Source organism: Globicephala melas, chromosome 2, assembly GCF_963455315.2.
Source record: "Globicephala melas chromosome 2, mGloMel1.2, whole genome shotgun sequence".
NCBI lineage: Eukaryota > Metazoa > Chordata > Mammalia > Artiodactyla > Delphinidae > Globicephala > Globicephala melas.
Window position 1 is genome coordinate 13,752,283 of NC_083315.2, and position 5,541 is coordinate 13,757,823.

General features: G+C 40.5%; 1 non-coding gene across 1 annotated transcript; it reads left to right on the forward strand.

Moving 5' to 3' along the window:
- Positions 1–3,186: 3,186 nt before the first annotated feature.
- LOC115842348 (U6 spliceosomal RNA) lies at positions 3,187–3,293 on the forward strand. Its single transcript, XR_004035226.1, has one exon. It is a non-coding gene; the product is annotated as a U6 spliceosomal RNA (small nuclear RNA).
- Positions 3,294–5,541: the final 2,248 nt, after the last annotated feature.

The following is a 5,541-nucleotide window of genomic DNA, read 5'->3' on the forward strand; positions in this document are numbered from 1 at the left end:
CTAGAGCTGTGGTTATGATGTATCCAACTAGCTGAAATAATAAAGTCGTAAGTAATGCTGGATGTGCTTTGGGAAGCCATCCAGGGGGTTTAATTTTTTTAATGAAAGTTTCCTAATTTTACAGTCCTCATAAATCTGAAACAAATCTGATTAAGGTCATCAGGGTAAATTAAAACTTAATGCCTGACCCTTTGGAGATAACAAAATAAGAATAACTTAAAATGCAAAATATTCAGTTGTGTGCAATCTTTAGCACGGATTCATTCCTGGACGTTTTTCTTACTTGCTTGCCCATACTTCCTTCTCATTGCAGATTTATAGTGCTCTGGGGGAAACGCTCGTACAAAGTGATATATTAGATCTAACAAAAGCTTAAAAGTTAGTGTCTGACTATATAAATAAAAATCTAAACAAAAACAGCCACTAAAAGGAAAATTAACTGTACCTTAAGTGAACAATTGTACCCAGTATGGTAAGAGGAATGGGACAAATATGCATGTTTTTCAAAAGTTCATAATTTATTAAATATAGGAGAATTTTAAATAAATCCAATTCACAAGACACATGTGGATTTATGTATATAAATATAATGATCATTCCTAAATTAAATAAAATTGATTGGAACCCTGGGGTGTTCCTTATATGAAAATATGTGATAGCTTTCATTAAATAATGAATTGCATATTATAAAAATTTAAAAAATACTAATAAATAGAATATTAGACTCAATAGAAAAATTAAAATAAATTTAAATTCTCCTAATTAATTATAGAAATCTGTTTTCTCTTACTTTTCCTTTTGAGCAGAAAATTTGTCAACTTGTTACTTTGGCATCAATTTCTCCTTCTATGTATTTTATTTACTTGTGAACAAATGTTATTAGCTAAATTTTAGTACCAAATACCATAATCATAAAATCTCAGAGATCCTGTTTTTTTTAATAAATTTATTTATTTATTCATTTATTTAATTTTTGGCTACATTGGGTCTTCGCTGCTGCACGCGGACTTTCTCTAGTTGCAGTGAGCGGGGGCTACTCTTTGTTGTGGGGCTCATTGTGGTGGCTTCTCTTATTGCAGAGCATGGGCTCTAGGGGCGCAGGCTTCAGCAGTTGTGGCTCGTGGGCTCTAGAGCGCAGGCTCAGTAGTTGTGGCGCACGGGCTTAGTTGCTCCGCGGCATGTGGGATCTTCCCAGACCAGGGCTCGAACCTGTGTCCCCTGCATTGGCAGGCGGATTCTTAACCACTGTGCCACCAGGGAAGCCCAGAGAGATCATTTTTTGATTTGAATATTAATTCAAATTTAGAAGTATTTATGGATAATTCAGAAAGCTTACTTACTTTAGTTAATTATTTTCTTATTACACATAGCCACCAGATTTTTAACTTCTTTTGTCTATAATGGCCGATTTTTTTTTTTTTCTGTACGCGGGCCTCTCACTGTTGTGGCCTCTCCCGTTGCGGAGCACAGGCTCCGGGCGCGCAGGCTCAGCGGCCATGGCTCAGGGGCCCAGCCGCTCCGCAGCATGTGGGATTTTCCCGGACCGGGGCACGAACCCGTGTTCCCTGCATCGGCAGGCGGACTCTCAACCACTGCACCACCAGGGAAGCCCCTATAATGGCCGATTTTTAAGACATGTTAAAAACAAACGCTGGGACTTTCCTGGTGGCACAGTGGTTAAGAATCCGCCTGCCGATGCAGGGGACACCGGTTTGAGCCCTAGTCTGGGAAGATCCCACATGCCACGGAGCAAATAAGCCCGTGCGCTGCAACTACTGAAGCCCGCGCTCCTAGAGCCCGTGCTCCGCAACGAAAGAAGCCACCGCAGTGAGAAGCCCCGCACCACAAGGAAGAGCAAACCCCTGCTCACGGCAACTACAGAAAGCCCACACAGCCAAAAATAACTAATAAAAAAAATGCTATCTTCAACAATTTTTGTAATTTGGGACTTGAACTGAACCTGCCTAAGTTTTTAAACAAATAGTTAAAAGTAGATAAAGGGAGTAGTTTGAATTTTTTTTTTTTTTTTTGCCAATTAAGGAAAAAAATTGAGGAATATTTCTCTCAGTAAATTTAGATTTTTTTAGTTCTTACAAAATATCTGTTGGCTCCAAAAATCACTGAACAACTAAAAAGGCCACATTGACAGTTAATGGTCACCCAGCTATTAAAAAGTAGCTCTGGGGCTTCCCTGGTGGCGCAGTGGTTGAGAGTCTGCCTGCCGATGCAGGGGACACGGGTTCGTGTCTCGGTCCGGGAAGATCCCACATGCCGCGGAGCGGCTGGGCCCGTGAGCCATGGCCGCTGAGACTGCACGTCCCGGAGCCTGTGCTCTGCAACGGGAGAGGCCACAACAGTGAGGGGCCCGCGTACTGCAAAAAAAAAAAAAAAAAAAAGTAGCTCTGTAGACTACCAGAAGCTGAATGTCAGAGTTCGCTCTTCCTGTTTTTTTTCCCTTCCAGATTCAGAGGAGATTGCTTTGCCCTATGGGGACACTTGCTCTTCCTAAGTGTGGAAAAAAATGTGATAGGCAGTTCCAGGAATGTTGCCTTTGACAGCTTGTCTCAGAGGACTTAATATTCTAGGTGGCAATTGGCCAAAATAAGTAGGAAACTTAGGTAACTGCCAAGCTACAATACCGATGAAAATTCTGCCACAGCTAATTAGAAAGCGGAAGGAAAGTTTTTACATTAAAAAAGAACTAGGAGGGACTTCTCTAGTGGTGCAGTGGTTAAGAATACGCCTGCCAATGCAGGGAACACGGGTTCGAGGCTTAGTCTGGGAAGATCCCACATGCCACGGAGCAGCTAAGCCCGTGCGCCACAACTACTGAGCCTGCGCTCCAGAGCCCGTGAACCACAACTACTGAAGCCCGTGTGCCTAGAGTCCGTGCTGCGCAACAAGAGAAGCCACTGCAATGAGAAGCCCGCACACTGCAACGAAGAGTAGCTCCCACTCAACGCAACTAGAGAAAGCCTGCGCACAGCAATGAATACCCAACACAACCAAAAAAAAAAATTTAATTAATTATAAAAACAAAAAAGAAGTAGGAATTAAATGGCTAGTGGTGAGGGACAACTATTCCTGGTGTGTGTGTATTTGTAGGGAAAGGATAAGCATTTGTTGATTTTTATAATAATCTTATTAAAAAAGCTATTTGACAATTGATTTAAAAATGTTATAACAGTGCTCGCTTTGGCAGCACATATACTAAAATTGGAATGATACAGAGAAGATTAGCATGGGCCCTGCACAAGGATGACACGCAAATTCATGAAGCGTTGCATATTTTTAAAAAGAAAAAAATATATATTATAACAGAGCTATCTGAGAATAGCTTTACTTGAACGTTGCTTTCAGAAATCAGAAGCACATTATTAACAATACTTGCCTTTGTCTGAGTTACGAAAATAAGATAATGTGGAATCACGAAAATTCTTTTCATGGTTGCAAGTTTGTCCCATTCCAGAATGCACAGCCCTTTGCAATGTGAGTTTGCTGCTCCCATCCAGAAGTGGACTCTATCCTCCACTCCCTGGAATATGGGCTGGCCTTGTGACTTTGACTAATTGGATAAAGTGGAGATAATGTTGTACAAGTTTTGGAATTAAGGCCTGAGGAGATCCAGCAATCCCACTCCTGGGCATATATCTAGATAAAACTCGAAAAGATACATGCACCCCTATGTTCATAGCAGCATTATTTACAATAGCCAAGACATGGAAACAACCTAAATGTCCATCGACAGATGAATGGATAAGGAAGATGTGGTATATATATATATATATATATATATATATATACACACACAGTGGAATATTACTCCGCCATCAAAAAGAACGAAATAATGCCATTTGCAGCAACATGGATGGACCTAGAGATTTTCATACTAAGCGAAGTAAGTCAGAAAGAGAAAGACAAATACCATATGATATCATTTATATGTGATATACAGTGGAATATTACTCCGCCATCAAAAAGAATGAAATAATGCCATTTGCAGCAACATGGATGGACCTAGAGGTTATCATACGAAGCGAAGTAAGTCAAAAAGAGAAAGACAAATACCGTATGATATCACTTATATGTGGAATCTAAAACATAACACAAATTAACATACCTACAAAGCAGAAACAGACTCACAGATGCAGAGAACAGACTTGTGGTTGCCAAGGGGGAGAGGGTGGGAGTGGGGGAAAGAATGGGGGTTTGGGATTAGCAGAGGCAAATTATTGTATATAGGGTAGATAAACAAGGTGTTAGTGTATAGTATGGGAACTATATTCAATATCCAGTGACAAACCATAATGGAAAAAGAATATGAAAAAGAATATGTATATATGTATGGCTGAGTCACTTTGCTGTACCAAAGAAATTAATACAACACTGTACATCAGCTAGACTTCAATAAAATTAAAAAAAAAAAAAAGCCTGGAGAAACTTTGCACCTTCCATCTTTATCCTCCTGGAACACCATGCCACAAAGAAGACTGGGATGAAAGATCGTGAGGAGAGAGGGGCCCAGCTGTGTATCAGCTGTTCCCATCGAGCCCAGCGCCTAGCATATCCACCAGCTGAATACCACTACGTTAATGAACCCAGGCAGAGGAACCACACAGCCAACAGAATCATGAAAAATAATAAATCTTCTTGTTTTAAGCCACTAAGCTTTGAGGTGATTGGTTATACAGCAACAGACAACCACACTTGTCTTGTTAGCTGCAGTTATTACAATCATATAAAGTTGAGAAGGAATTTGTTGATATAGCAAGTGTCCAAATCATGATCAAATTAAAGAGCTCTCCATATTTTTAAGAGCCCGAGTTAGCACCACAGGCTCAAGGTTACTATCTGTGATTGTTATCATGATAATTAATTTTCATCCCTGAGGCTGGTGAGATTTAAGGAAGTCACATTATTTTATATCATTTGCACAGCAACTCAGTGAAGCAGGCAGGGTGGTTATTATCTACATTTTAAAGATGAATAAACAGGCTCAGGGAAGTGACAGAAGTGTTTGAGACCAACATGTGGCTTGAGAAGGGATATCCCCAGGGAAATGTCGGTGACCTCATTTTTCTTAGTTGGAAAATGAAAGGATTGGATTAGAGGATCTCTGAAGTTCCTTTAGTCATGTCAGAGGTCTCAGGCTGGGTCACATTAATCAGAGTCAATGGAGAGGAGAAGGAATCTGGGACCATCAGAAATAGAAGCTGAGACCCCAGCCTGCATGAGGATTTGATGGAAAGCCATTCATTCACTTCATTCATTCAACAATAATTTTCTGAGTGCTTTTTACATGCCTAGCACTGCTCTAGGCATTGGAGATGTAGTGGTGAATAAACCCCACAAAATCTCTGCTTCTATGGGACTTACATTCTGGTAGGGGGCTTATGACAACAAGTAAACAAACACACTGATTTCAAATAGAGATAGGTGCTATGAAAAAAATGAACGAGTAACCTAATAAAGAGTGATGGTGGTGGGTGTGGAGGGCACCTTGGAATAGGTGGTCAGGGAAGACCTCTCTGAGATGACGTT